Source organism: Sphaerodactylus townsendi, linkage group LG11, assembly GCF_021028975.2.
Source record: "Sphaerodactylus townsendi isolate TG3544 linkage group LG11, MPM_Stown_v2.3, whole genome shotgun sequence".
Taxonomy (NCBI): Eukaryota; Metazoa; Chordata; class Lepidosauria; order Squamata; family Sphaerodactylidae; genus Sphaerodactylus; species Sphaerodactylus townsendi.
This window is the reverse complement of record NC_059435.1, coordinates 28,477,585-28,493,098: the sequence shown is the minus strand read 5'-3', so window position 1 is coordinate 28,493,098 and position 15,514 is coordinate 28,477,585. Positions and strand designations below refer to the sequence as shown.

Sequence of the window (15,514 nt, the reverse complement as noted above, 5' to 3'; positions counted from 1 at the left end):
TATCTGTTTACAAACTTTGCCCGCTAAACCTGGGATTTCCCATTTTGGCCCAATTATGGTAAATCCAATACAGCCCCTGCAAATCCTGCCTCTAAGCTCTGTAAGAACTTGTGTCCCTGCTGTTGCCAAGCCATCATTGACATCCAGCCATGGCTGCTGCTCTTCCAGTGACTCCCCCCAAATTAGGGGTCCCCCTGCTTGGATGTTTGCACAGCTGGGATTTTTCTTACCAACCTGACCCCCATTGACCTCCCTCAGTGCCTCCTCCTTGCCAGGCTTGTGAAGACAAAGGGGGGGGGCGGGTCGAGAGAGCCTGTGGCTTATCCCCATTGTGTCTGCCCTGAACAAACTGGGAGCTGTGAAGAGCATCCCTTGGGGAAACAGAAGGGGCAGCCACCGAGGGATTGGCTCTCCTCTGTCATGTGACAGCTGCCAGGCAACACGTGCGATTGGGCCGCTGGATTGCAGGCGGCTCCGGAGGAGTCTCGGTCGGTGCGCCACTGAGGACCTGATTTCTGCACAGCCGGCTGAGGAAACAGCGCTTCTTCTGAGGTAAGGCGCACCTCCGCTAGCAAATTAGGTGGGGGGGGAAAAAGGTGGGGAATAGAAGCAAGGCTGCTCCTGGGCTTTTCTGGAACCCCCTTCCCTCCTTTCCCAAAAGGGGTGTGTTTCCAATGACCAATTCAATGCGGTTTGCTGAGGATAATATTCTCAGCCGGGAGCGTCTTTGCTGGGGAGAGCTTTGCAGACCCCTTTTGCTAGCAAGGAGTATTTCCAAACCGGAGGAGAAGCGGGGATAGCGTGTGGGAAAGGAGTACTTCTCTCTGCAATTGAGCTGGAAGAGTGGCGGGCTTCTCCTTGCATGTCAGGCAGGGGGGTTGGAAATGAAGCCTCCTGCAGGGAGGGATCCGTGGCGTTGCATTGGGCTTGAAGGACGAGTCGAAGGATGCGCGGCTTCTCCCAGCGCAATGGATGTTCCGTGTGCTGTGCAATGAATTAGTATCTGGAAATCCCGGCCGTTTAAAATGGCATTGCTGCAGCCCTGGCAGACAAGTGTACCTCTCTCAGGCAGCCAGTGTAGGAGAGTTTGCCTGGATCCTGGAGGGTGGGGAGGGAAAAAGCAAAGAGCGCTAGACCAAATATTAAGGGAGATCATTTTGACTCTTCATTGGCCACTGAGACCCTTATGCAAAGTAAGCGCTAGATGCTCAGAAGTATTAAAATCACTGCCCCAAAAAGGAAAGAGGATGATTGTGTTTGGTTGAGCAATACACATGAATCTCTAGTCAAGCACAAAACGCTTCTCTGGTGCGTGTAATGTAAACGTGTAATGTGATATAATGTAATCTAAGCAGAGAGCATCTCTGTATGTGATATCGACATGTTTGTGTGTTTGTTAGTATTTTTATTAGAATGCAAGAAAAAGAAGGTAAAATTAAGCAGTGTCTGTCCTGCAAAAATTCTGGAGACAATTTCATATTTCAGTCTTGTCTCTCTTGACTGCCTTCAGTAGCTCAACAGCAGGGGGAATTTCAGATATATGCTGTTGCCATTTAAAAAAATGACCCCCCCCTCCCCATTCCACTTAGTATTATGAAAATGTAAAAGTTAACATAAGCCTTGTGTATAGAGCACTAGCTTTAAAAAATCATTCTTTTTAAATGAAGAAAAAAACCAACTTCTAAGTAAATTTCTTTGATGGCATTTGTGGAATCCGCTGAAGTAAACACACAGAGACTCTTATGTAGTACAAATCAGCATAGAGTATAAACTCTAGTTCTAACACTATTTTATCTGCTTAAATGAGAACCAAATATAAATATTCCGCAACATTTATTTTTGTAGCTACTGTCTCCCCAAGTAGTGACTCCATCTTTGTTGCCACAGGTGGGTTTTGGGCAAATACATTTAAAGTTAGTTTGAATGTGCAAACACGAAGCTAATTACGGTAAAACCTATTAGTGGCAGCTTGGACTTCCAAGGATTCTTTAGATGCCAAGAGTTCTACTGGAATTTTCTAAAGGTTCAGGAAGAGAAAGAATTTATAATCCAATTAAGAAGCAGAGAGTTGGGTTTTTTTATATACTGGTCAGATGTGGATAGAAAGAATAATTTTAGAAGAAAGCAATAATGAGAAGCACTACAAAGTACTACAAAATAGTAATGACAGGAACAACCTCCCTGATGTTGTGAACATACAAAAAGGTTTGAAAGTTTCAGAAATACTAAGAACATGACATTAAAGGAGGTTTTAGCCATTTGTCTATTGTTCCTTCTTGCTGGAGGTCCCTGCTCCTGTTGCAACTCCAAGGACAGGGCTGCTGGTTGTGGGGTTCTCCAAGGGTGGACAAGGTTGTTGGAGTCAGATGTTGTGTTCTTCTGTTCAGTTGGTGTGTTCAGTTGGTGTTGTGGTAGTTGTTATTATTGTGTTCAGTTGTTGATGTTCAGTTGTTATTATTGTGTTCAGTTGGTGTGTTCAGTTGTTGTAGTAGTTGTTATTATTACCAGAGTCAGTTAGAGAAAGTGTTCATGAGTTGACAAACACCTCGCTTATATCCAACAGTCATCCATGTTTAATGTACATGTTTGTAGTACTGAAGTAAAGTTTTATTTGTTATTCAGTCAGTACCAGCATATTTCCTACAGCACAGGAGAAGCAACCAGATTATTCCCCTTCCATTTGTTTTATCTCTTGCTCTGCATGAAAAAAAATGGATTCTCCAGATGTCCCAGAAATTTGGGTTCCATGCCTGATTGAATCCAAATCTCTGGTCCCACTGAGAATTGTCATGACTGTTTAATTAAAAGTAATGACATTTAAGTTAGTCCTTACTGACTCACTTTAGCTAAATTAGGGTGTATCATATTTAAGCTCATTCTGCTTTGGATAAGACCCATTGCACAGGATAATGTCACCTATGAAACTTTTTTTTTGCAAGGAGATACGTTATCTCAATGCATCAGTGGTAGTGTGCCACAAGTCAAAAACACACATTATTTGTTTTAGAGAAAGCCATTATTTCTCCATTTATTCAATGTGGTATACCTAAGATACGGTCGTTATGTTAGAGAGCAAAAGATTAGCAGCCATTAAAGGAGGGATATTATGGTCTTGCCTCCCCAGCAAAACTGAGAGCATTAAAAAAAATCTGGCTTCCAGACCACAGTTGTTTAAATTCATCAGTGGAATAAGAAAGGAATGCTTTTCATCACTGCAGTTCACTCTTTGAAGTATCAGGGATGGCCACATCTGTAGATGGGATGTGGGATGGGGTGGGCAATGCGAAGGCATTTCCATGTGTCTGCCTTGATGGATGGCTATTGTTTGAGTATGGGAACCATCAGGAGCTGGAGAGATGTTTGTGAAAATGTCAGACCTGGGTTCCCCACTCTGTCAGACCTGGGTTCCCCACTCAGACTTGAATCTTGCTGGGTGACCCAGCAGGGGCAGGGCATGTGGTGATTGGGTCTCTCAGCCCAATCTACTTTGCTGGTGATAAGTATAAAATGGAAGAGGAGAGAACCATATAACTCCTGAGCTTGAAAGAAAGATCGCTATCTGCCTAGACAGATAGACAGATAGAATGTTTATCTTAGTACAGTGACTAGCTGGCATCTCTGGGAGCACATGGGACACTGTTATCTTTCCTGAGACACTTTTGTTTTGCTTTTCTGTCATTCTGTAGTATTTAAGACTGGCAATTACCAGTCCTATTTTGTAGGATTCTAAGGGTTCTGTGGAGCATTTCTCTTGGCCTTCTTATTCTCTTAGGAACTGATCTGTATACAATAACCCAATAACAGAAATCTTGACTGTTTGTATTTCTGCTTTTTTTTTAAATGAAGATTAGGCTGAGAATCTGTCATTGCCAGACTGTTGTGCCAGGAACTATGAATATCAGTCACAGACTCCTGGCTGTTGGGCAGCTGAGGTGTTTGCGCAGCTGGCTATAATCTTCCTACCTTTGAGGTAAAGCGATGCCAGCAAGTGTATGGATGCTGGTGGCAATGGAGCTTATACGTTCAAGGGCAGTATAATTTTACCTCTTGCTGGGGGATAAATAACTGTGGGTTCTTATCTTGCCCGTTTAGTAGTGTTCTTTGGTTCATTTGACTGGCTGAAGAAAGATAATGGTGGGTTAAATAAGCTTTTGTGTCTACCCTGACATTTCCATTTCTTACAAGGGAACAGTTCTTGTAGAGTATTTGTTTTGCTTGCAGAAGGTTCCAGGTCCTTTCCCTAATATCCACAGTTAGAAGGATCAGATATTAGAGGATGTATAAAATCTCTTTCTGGGACCCAGGAGAGCTGCTGCCAGTCAGTTCAGATGCTGCTTTGATTGACCAATGATCCGACTCAGACAGCTTCGTGTGTATATCCCTTCATTTATTGCTCTTTTGATAATGGATTGTGCTTCTCCTGGCTAATATATGGCACTTTCCCCAGCATTACCTGCTGATACCACTCCCTGAGATATATGGCATTTAAGTCAGGACAATTACCGGTACCAATTTTGCAGAACTCTCAGGGTGCTGCAGAGCATTTCTCGTGGCTTGCTTATTCTGTCAGGAAAAATATCCTTCCTCATCTGAAATGTGGTTCACACTATCAGGTACTCTGGTTTTTGCAAGAGTTGTTTCCCAGCAAATGGGTGATGTAGAACCAGCTTATTTGACGGAAGTGGCAGACAGCTCTGTGCAGCACTGTGTATCTAATACCTGAATATCGTAGGCATTCAAGGTCCTATTCAAAAGGTTTGTGATTTGGGTATATTTTTGCAACGGTAATGCACAGCCCAGATGCCACCCAGTCTTCTTGCCTTATTTCCTTGCCCTAAAGAATAAATATCCAGGTAGAGTGGAAGCATTTGCATTTACAGAGAGGGAATGCCCTGGAATATGACTTGGCACGCTGCTGCTAGTGTAGCACACTGTCTTTTCCCAACAAAGGCTCCTGTTCCTCCAAGAACTGTATAACAGAAGTAGCTTTCCCCAGTATTGTATCTCCAAATTAGGGAAAGCTTCACCTCCTGAATTCCTCTTTGTCACACAATCTCTAAAAACAAACCAGGTATCTTTCCCATCCCCCGAAACAGGCAACCTTCTGCTGATGAGGAAGCTTGTGGCTTAGTGGTAGAGCTTCTGGTTTTTATGCAGAAAGTCCCAAATCCCATCCCTGGTGTCTCTAGCAGAAGGGCCTCAGACAGCAGTGGTTTAGACATACACCCCGCTCCCTGATATCCTTAGGAGCTGCAACCAGTCGGCAACAGCAATATTACACCAGGTAACCAATGGAATGGAACAGTTATTGGATTCATCTGTGTAAAGCAATTTTATGTGTTCAATTCTATCTGAGTTCGTGCCTCCACTTCTTTGCAAAAACAATTATGTAGCATGAAGCAGGCTAAGAAGATTTTTAAAAAAGCACAGAGAAGGAATAGGAAGAAAGGAGGGGGGGAAATCAAAGCTAGCCTGTCTTTCAACTTAACCTACCACATAGGTAGGATAAAATGAGGGAAAATGCCATGTACTCTGACCTGAAATCCTCAAAGGAAGATCTGCTATAGGTTTTTCATAGTTGTGGGGGCAGCAATAATGAAATTTTTAAAATAAAAAAACGTCCTCAGTTGACTAAGAGTAGCAGACTCTTCTCTGGAGAACTGGATTCAATTCCTTGCTCTTCCACATGAAGCTTGCTGGGTACCTTTGGCCAGTTACAGTTCTCGCAGAACACTCTGAGCTCATGCGGAGGCAGGTAATGGCAAACTATAAATGTCTCTTGCCTTGAAAACCCTGTGGGTTGCCTTAACATCCTACCATAAGTCGACTGCAAATTGACAGCACTTTCTACCACTACCAAGAGTTACTTGCTTCTAATGATGTCCATGGACTTAGAAGAGTGTATCTCCGCTTAAGTAGTCTACACCACTAGAAACCCAATAATAAGGGTTGATAGAGTGTAGAACAGGGGTGTCCAACCCTGGTGCTTCAGTTGTTTATTGGACTACAATTCCCATCAGCCCCTGACCACACCAGCAGAATAAATGCAGACAGACGTGCTAAGAGGATAGAGCAGGGATGTCCAACTCTGGCCTTTCAGGTGTTCAGCTGACAGCTGATGGGAATCGTAGTCCATGAACATCTGGAGGGTCAGAGTTGGACATCCCTGGGGTAGAGCAAAAGACTGTCTGGAAGAGGCTGCTTTGTCCTGAATGGAATGCCATGTGATAGCAATGAAGTACTTAATGTCTTCCACGCAAGGACGTTTCTGTCACAAAAGATGATTACAGTTGGATTTATGGCATAAGAAGCTACGCAGGACTGTAAAAGGAGAGTTCATTCCTGGAACAGGGCTGACATAGCAAACTGCATTCTGCTAAAAGAACAAACTCTGCAGTGCTGAACTGCCATCCTGGCTCATAAGCAGTGCTAAGTTGATTCCCCACTCCTCCACATTAGCAGTGGACTCTTATCTGGTAAACCAGATTTGCTTCCACACTTCTACATTCCTCCTGGGTGACCCTGGGCTAGTCCTAGCTCCTCAGAACTCTCTCAGCCTCATCTACCCGACAAGGTGTCTGTTGTGGGGAGAGGAAGAGAAAGGAGTTTGTAAGCCACTTTGAGTTTCCTTACAGGAGAGATAGGTGTGTGTGTGTGTGGGGGGGGGGTTTACGAATCCAAACTCCTCTTCTTCTCTGCAGCAGTTCCTATCCTGTGACTTGGTCAGAAGTGCTGTGCTCATTAGATCACCAGAAACAAGTTGTGACTGCATCTGCTGCTAAATCCCCTCACTGCTGTTGGCTTTCACCATTCAAAATAATATTAGGCTTGCAACAGACTGCCTCCCACTCTTGATACTCTTTGCCAAGTGGAGCGTTGGCCTTTTGTGCAGTTATGGATTGTGGTGTAGCTATGCCCTTTGCAGTGATGTTTCCCCATGGCTTTCCACTGAAAGGAAAGTCTCCTGCTGTAAAACATCCCTAGATGAATTGTCAAAGGCTTTCATGGCCAGATTCAACTGGTTGTTGTGGGTTTGAATCAAAGGCCAAGGGCATGCTAGACAATGGACTCCACCCAGACACAGGGTTTGCATTCATTAAGACTGTTGCTGCTGCAGGGAATGCAAATGTGAATCACTCCCTGGACTGGAAAACCCCACTCGCATTACAATGCAGTCAGCCACACCTTTGCATAGCAAGTTCCACCCAAACACTTACTGATTGGTTCCCCACCCTGGGACATGGACAATATATATCCTACTAAACTTTCCCTTCTCACTGGACACAGTGTGTAACAGACTTCCCTCTGTGATACACCTCTGAAGATGCCAGCCACAGATGCAGGCAAAACATTAGGAACAAGATCTACCAGACGACGGCCACACAGCCCAGAATACTCACAACCTAGATGAGATGAGACGATCTGCCATTTTATCTGGCTGCTGCTGCTGCTGCCTTGCTTGCTTCTGTGCAACCCCCTTTTGGCAATTTTTTTTTCTTTTCTGTCTTTGGTCTAGTGTTATTTTGCTGGATCAAAGATAGTTGAATGTTTAAAAAATGTGCTTTAGAGCATGCTCAATGTAATGGTGGAACCAGTGGAACTACTGCCTGGCCGCCACTTCCTTGTTTCCATTGCCTGCTGCCTTTTGTTGTTGTTGTTGTTGCTGGCTTCTGTTTCCTTTTATTTATTTATTATGATGACTTCCGTCTTGTTCCACTGGCATGATCCTTTGCTTCATCAGCAATTCTTTAGACTTGTTTAAAAAGTCAAAGAAACACTTCCAAACAATCTCAAATGATGGTGCTGTGTGTGTGTGTGTGTGGGGGGGGAGGTGGGGAGGAGTGAGAAAGCCCAAAGAGGGAGTAATGCAAGCCATCACCGTCTCCACTTTTGGAAACTGTGGGGATTCTCTCATTTTCCATGTGGTGAGTTTGAGAGTGGGGAAAATGTGTGTACAATTGAGAATCTGCCTTGCAGGTAATGCAGCCTTGCTGCAGAGCAGACCACAGTGCTCAAAGGGCCATTATCAGATACCCCTTCAATTTCACAAGATATCAGAGAATGTTGACAAGGTGGGTGTGGTCACATCATAAAGGATTTGTGTCACAGCATTCTCCTACTATATAGGTAGAAGGAGAAATGGTTTATAATGAAAAGAGATGTTGCCCGTACAAACTACAGGAAAACAGCAGTTTTCCTAACATAACTTCTAGCACAATCATTTTCTACTCCACCTATAGGTCCTTTTGAGGTATGGTACATCTGCCACAGCTTTTCCAATTTATATTTAAAAAGCTGCTTTAGTGTTTTGAGAATAGTGCCAGTGAATATTTTCAGAGCAGAAAAGCAGGAGCAAAATAATTTCATTACAAACCCACTTCCTATTTTCTGATAGTCTTAAAAATACAACAGCCTGATCCAGAGATTGCTTATGGTGCGGAGGCTCCATTGTTGAAAGAAATGTGCATATGGTTTGGAATCCATCATTAAAATGAAAGAAGTTGCTTGTATGTATAAATAACCAGTTTGCACACTGGAACATCTCAGAATGAAGACATGAGATAGAACCACTCTGTGTGTGTGTGTGTGTGTGTGTGTGTGTGTGTGTGTGTGTGTGTGTGTGTGTGTGTGTGTGTGTGTGTGTGTGTGTGTGTGTGTGTGGAGAGAGAGAGAGAGAGAAGAACATACATAGGCTGCATCATGCTAATTCATTAATTCATACCCATCAACTCATTTTGTTGGAAGAAGACATTCTACTACAACTGTTGTACTTATATATATTTTCTATTCCCAATCCAACTTTTTTCTTCCAGCCTTCTTCCAGGGGGGTCAAGATTTTTAGGTAACTGGTAGTACCGGCATCTGTATCCTAAGCTGTAATGGCCATAGACTTGAGAGGACTGAAGATTTATGACATATGGGACATCTTTCACATGTCTGAAAACTATGAAATTGACTTAAATTGCTGTGACAGAACTCTCCTGCTGTTCTTAATAAAAAATAGGAATTGCATTGCTTTTTCAAAGCTGTTTTCTTCTATGGCTTTACTATTTACGGCCCATCTCTGCTATACTGGCTGGGGTGCTGGCACAGCATCCGGCACCATGTCCCACTGCCGGGGAGGGTGGTGGCCCCTCCACGGTGGCGGTTTTGCTCCTCCATCTTGACACTCTCACAAGTGGATTTGCGCCACCCCTCATTTTGCATGGGGCTGCTAATCTTTCAATCATGGGTTACAAATGTCTGCATAGCAAAGTGATATGAATAAAATAAAATAATTTCCAGGGGCATAAGCAACCTTTTTAAGAGCAAGATCCAAGAAGTACATCTGGATTTTTCTGAAAACCATAAGTTAGTTTTGAAGAGAAGAGAGCTGACATTATCATAATTTTATTTTAATTTTAAGAACAAAAGTTTTGGTTTTGCCAAATATTTGCACTTCAGGGACTCGTGAACTACAAAAATCCTTTAATATCTGTATAAATACTACGTTCAGGTATACCCTACAACACCAATTTATTGAACAGAAATATATGTTGCACAATGTCATCTAGTATTTTTATGAGAATGGATTCAATTAATTTCATATTGTCTCCTGATTGATCTCAACATTTTGAAGTAAGCTTATTCCTCATCAAAGTAATTAATCTTACTGAACCAGTCAGAAAAACATATGGCTCCAGATGGTTCTACACAAATTCTTCAGCTTAATTCTTTTGAGACCATGCCTCTCTTCCTTCTGAAATGTGTATTTCTCCTTGATTTAATTGTATGTATTCCTGTGGTGTGTCCTAGGCAGCATCAGTGTGCCAGTTGAAATTCCATATTGCAGTGGTTTTGTTTGCAATAAGCACCATGTTTGGAGAAAACAGTGTGGCTGACTGACAGAACATATATTTGGCAGGCGACAATTCCCAGTCCCTTGCATCTCCATTGAAAAGGGACCTGAAGTAGTAAGTTGTCAAAAACAAAATCTAGAGAGCAACTTCCATTCACAGTACTGACCCAGCTGGACCAATGGTCTTATTTGTTATTAGATAACTTCATATTTTTTTGCACATACATAAAAGATGTGTTTAATGTGGAATATCTCTATACTTCTGTGTACTATGCCATGTGCTGTAAATGAAGGTTGGAGAAGAAAGAGGGAAAATGTAATATATGCATGGCTTTTTGTTTCCCCCTGAACTTTTTAGAGGGAAGGAATTCTATAATCTGAATATTGTTGAGAATGAGATCCCATGTAGAAGTTAGAACAATAAGACACATGTTACATGCTCTGCTCACTTTAGGGTTGTGAAGGGGAACATTTTGGGCTCGGTGTGCCAAAAATTAAGCAAATGCCTAGCTTGACTCTGCTGGCGTGTCTCCCCCCTCTCTGAACAAAAGAGAAACAATTCTTTACATATTCATTTATTTTTAAAAATACAGTCGAATAATGCATGGTGGTATGTATTCTATAATGGAACATCAAATAATTGCAAAAATGGCTCAAACTCAAACAGGAAGAATGGTTGTTGTTGGGGGTGGGTGAATGCTGTGTGCCACCCAAAATATTGTAGCTTGTCACTTTTGACACGCATATCATAGGTTCGCCACACTGCCATAGGAAATAAGTAGAGGCAGGAAAAAGCTGAAATAATGTGCAAGATGTGTTGTGTCAGTAATCATTGCTGATTCAAGCTAGCAGCTCTGAATTAGCATCCATCTGTATTCCAGATCATTAGAGGAGAGAGAAGGCCTATTATCACCTATTATGTTGGTGGGCATTCATGTATACCCTGATGAATGTGTGGACCGTATGGCAGTGTAAGGATATTTGTGGTTGTGCTATCTCTATAATGCATTCATTGCCAAATGAAAATGCCCAGTCTTCAGAATACATTTTTGTTCTTAACTCATGAAAAACATCTGTACATGCATATTCATCAAGTTAGGTAAATGACCCTCCTACCTCATTTAACTTGTGTGCTATATGATTAGAATATTTGTTGTATATCCTGTCTGGCCATCTTGTGGATTTAAAATCAATATAGAGTTGTTACCTATTATGAATGAAGTGCCTATTTTGACTTGGACAAAAGTATTATGAATGAGAATTTAGCTGTGTGTTACACCACAGTAAAATACTTTGAATGAGACCTTAAAATTGCTGTGTTATATTGTGACTAAAAATAGTGTTTGTTACCTAATATTTGTTGTTAATTATGAAATGATTTTTCTGTATATAATTCTTCTATGAAGCAATAGGTTTGTACAACTTTGGTACAAAGAAATTTTTGTTTATGTTGTTATTCCTATGAAGCAATAGGAAAATACATATATATGAAAATAACTTCCAAGTCAAGCACATGTTTTCATGTTGTTATACTATTATCCTGTGGGTCCTGTTTAAATGTAAAAAACATTAGATATTTCAAAACACATAGCACCATTCAGATTCTTAGGGTGTGAACTCGCTTGTGTTACTAGAGAAAAGGAAGGTGTGCATCATTTGTGGACGTTGTGTTAGGGATCACTGTTCCATGAAGAAATCTTGTGGGAGGAAGATCTATGGCCAGATAATTGATGTGGCCCATTTCAGAAGAGATAATCATTCTGGAGGGATGCTACATGTGCTTGAATTGAATGTAGTGTGGTTTAGTATCTTCACATAATCATACTTTCTTTAACTTTTCAGTTTCCTTCAACTGCTGGTAATCCCCATATTAAGACAAAAAAGTCGAGGACAATCATTGCGAAGAGATTAGATCCAATGGGCTGTGAGAGTACGGGTGTGGTCGAGAGCGTCTATACATTTTAATACAAGGTATGTTTAAGGTCATTGTTTTCTGCTACTGCTTCTTCCATTTGGGTTATATATCTGGTCTATACTTTGTTAGGGCTATACAGTGAATGCCTGCACTTTACGGAAATGAGATGATTGAATGATTTTAGTCATAAAGCAGTTATTTGTGGCAATCTTATAACTTTGTTTTAGGTTAGGAATCAGTGCAAAGCCTATGGCTAAATCTGGGCCTCTTAGTAATGCTGACTGACCTTGTCAACACCAGTCTAGGGGCAAAATGAGTGAATAGCAGTAGAGTCTTTGGCAGCGGTCTGCAACCTGCGGCTCTCCAGGTGTTCATGGACTACAAGTCCCATCATCCCCTGCCACCATGGGATTTGTAGTCCATGAACATCTGGAGAGCCGCAGGTTGCAGACCCCTGGTCTATGGCAACAGAATAGGGGGTGGGAGTTGTTGTGATGGTCCACTGCCTCTAATTTGCTTTTCAAAGTTGTCTTTTAGGAAAGGCCATTGCTGATCAAAGTTCTCCCAAGAGAGAGGTAGGGAACTGGGGAAACGTGTAGTTTGAAACTATGAGGTTGAATCTCCATTCAAATAGTGGAAATTCTTCCTGTTCACAAGGTGCCTTTCCTCCTCTGATTCAAGGGGCTTCATCTTACATCAGAGGAAGGTGCCTGGTGTAAGAGGAAGTAGAATGGATCAGTGGGATCTAATGCTCGAAGCTGCTCTGCAATGGCTAAAAACTTATAAGAATTAATGGTAAGAAATACACATTGGTAAGAAATGTATATTAATGGCAAGAAATACACATTCCAATCTTAGCAGAAATTAGTGTTCAGTTTCTCAGAAGCAACAGTGGCATAGTGGTTAAGAGCAGGTGTACTCTAATCTGGAGGAACCAGGTTTGATTCCCCACTCTGCCGCTCGAGCTGTGGAGGCTTATCTGGGAAATTCAGTTTAGCCTGTACACTCCAACACACGCCAGCTGGGTGACCTTAGGCTAGTCACAATTCTTCGGAGGTCTCTCAGCCCCACCTATCTCACAGGGTGTTTGTTGTGAGGGGGGAAGGGAAAGGAGTTTGTAAACCCCTTTGAGTCTCCTTGCAGGAGAGAAGGGGGGGATATAAATTCAACTCTTCCTCTTCCTCTTCTTCTTCTTCTTCTTCTTCAAAAAAAGAAAGTCAGTAGGAAATTAATAATGAGGCAACATAGCAACCATCCTTACAAGAGAAATACAGTAGAAATACCACTTATTGGGTCTGGGAGTCTTTTTTGTAATAATTTGTATTAAAAGTTTCACAGTGGACATTGATTTCCTAGTAATGGAAGTAATTTAGGCTGGGTTTTCTGGAAGTAGTGTAATGCTGTTGCCCGTGTCATTTTTTCTCTCCTGTGTTCTGGTGAGCAAGGCCCATATGGGCTGGCAACCCATATGCTTAATCCAAGGGCAGACAGCCTCCAAATGAATAGGAACTCTTATTGTGCTCCTAGTTTTATATTGAGACAGGTGATTTTAGGGTGAACTACTGGCACCTACTATCATAGCTTCACCGAAGCCTCCATGACAGAAAGATGGTCCACGTTACAGAGCAAAGAACAAAGTAAAATCTGAGGCAGTATGATGGGATTTTCATGCTTTGCTTGCCTTGTCCTTCCCAGGTCATGGGATCCACTGATGTCCCAAATCTTGAAGCTGACATGCCTTAGCCCTCCCATACTTAAAGAAGCTGGGGTTTCCTCTTCTCTTGTAAACATTCTCTAGTGCAAATGATGATATATAGGCTGAACTGCATGGATGAAAACTGTATTTTTCACAAAGGGCTTTGGTTACTGGAAACAATAATAAAGAATTGTTGCTTGAATAAGTTCAGACTGCTTTCACAAGCATCTTTTCAGAATTGCCCATTGATTCTGGAGGATGTGCTGAGAGTCTTGAAATAAATACAGTGCTCACATTTCCCTGAAGCTGCCGTGTACTCAGACCAAATGGTTATGTTTAAATTCAGTTCACCGTGGAATAGATGATACTCAGTACGAGACAACTGAGAGGAACTGTTACTTCATTTCTGATTTATGTGTGCTGATGCAGGTACTGAACATCACAGTTCAGCTGTTGAAAGTAGTAGGAGTAATCTTTTGCACTATTATCTCTTTTTACCTGTAAGTTTGCAACCTGAAAATGTATTACAGAGGCTGGTGACCTCTCAGGATTCATGTGGAGTTTGCCAGGTCCTTCCAGCTATTTTAAGTTTGTCAGGTTCTTGCAGCCATTGACAGGGGATTTCATCTGGGGGGATTTTACCAGGCTTAAATAAGATCTGGGCTTCAACGTCACCTGCATGATGATGATAAGGGAGATGCTCTGGTAGTTGGGCAAAAAGGCTATAGTCAAAGTTGGTTTTACAATAGAGCTTCCCAAATATCAGAGTGTTTCCATGTTGTTGCCTGTGTGATGACATCACTTCCTGACTTCTTAGGCAATAACTTCACTCGCTCGCTCGCTCACTCACTCACTCACGCACTCTCTGTCTCTGTCTCTGTCTCTGTCTCTCTCTCACACACACACACACACACACACACACACACACACACACACACACTTGAATAGTTCAGTAGGCTCCACAGATAACCTTGCAAGGACGTAGGTAAGGGGGGGTTCTCGTGTTCAAACACCCCCCATTCATGTCCGAAGCTCCGCCCCTCCAATTGTGGGTTTTTAAAACATTTTATTCTTTTTTGTTTTTGGCCTGCAGGGGGCGCATTGTTTGGTCTAGCAGCACCAAGATTTCAGGGATTGTTTGGGGGACTCTCCTGATGATACTACCTGGGTTTGGTAAGGTTTGGTTCAGGGGGTCCAAAGTTATGGATTCCCAAAGGGGTTCCCCATCCTCCATTGTTTCCAATGGGAGCTAATAAAAGATGGGGGTTACACTTTTGAGGGTCCATAACTTTGGACACCCTGAACCAAACTTCACCAAACATGGGATGTATTATCAGGAGAGTCTCTTATTGATACCACCCAGGTTTGTGAAGTTTGGTCCAGGGGGTCCAAAGCTATGGACTCCCAAAGGGGGTGCCTCCATCCCCCATTGTTTCCAATGAGAGCTAATAGGAGATGGGGCTACACCTTTGAGGGTCCATAACTTTGGACCCCCTGAACCAAACTTCACCATACCTGGGTGGTATCATTAAGGGTGTCTCCTAAAGATACCCTGAAAGTTTGGTGCGTCTAGCTTAACAATTGTACCCCTGACAACAGGCACTCCCCAAATTTCCCCAGATTCTCCTTTTAAATCCACCCCCTTCAGCATGGAATTTAAGGGAGAATCTGAGGTCCTTAGTTTAGAAGAAGAAGAAGAGTTTGAATTTCTCTCTCTCTCTCTCTCTCTCTCTCTCTCTCTCTCTCTCTCTCCCTCTCTCTCTCTCTCTCTCTCTCTCTCTCCTGCTGCATGAACAGAAGTCATTAATTCTGCATAAGGCAAATCATGGTGGGGTTTGTTTTAAAAGTTACGCCATTCCCAAAGCATATGTTATGGTGCAGATGTATCAACAAAGCTAACAAGCAATGCAACATGTTTTGTGTTTAACTGTTATGTAGCTACTGTTAATAAGGGGCATCTTATTACTTCCATTCAGAAACTGATCAAAGAGAAGGGAGTACAGCGGAATGTCACATACATGAGAGCTAAAAAACAAAACAAAAGAATGCTCTCAATAGTTTTCTG

At 42.3% G+C, this 15,514-nt stretch overlaps 1 protein-coding gene across 2 annotated transcripts in view; it reads left to right on the top strand.

The window, feature by feature from the left end:
- Positions 1-425: 425 nt before the first annotated feature.
- The window catches only part of TMEM108 (transmembrane protein 108), a 210,521-nt gene continuing 195,432 nt past the window's right edge, over positions 426-15,514 (top strand). For both annotated transcript variants that reach the window (XM_048511269.1, XM_048511268.1), the window contains exons 1-2: positions 426-552; positions 11,681-11,809. The gene's annotated coding sequence lies outside the window, so the exon portion shown is untranslated. The remainder of the gene's footprint in view (positions 553-11,680; positions 11,810-15,514) is intronic.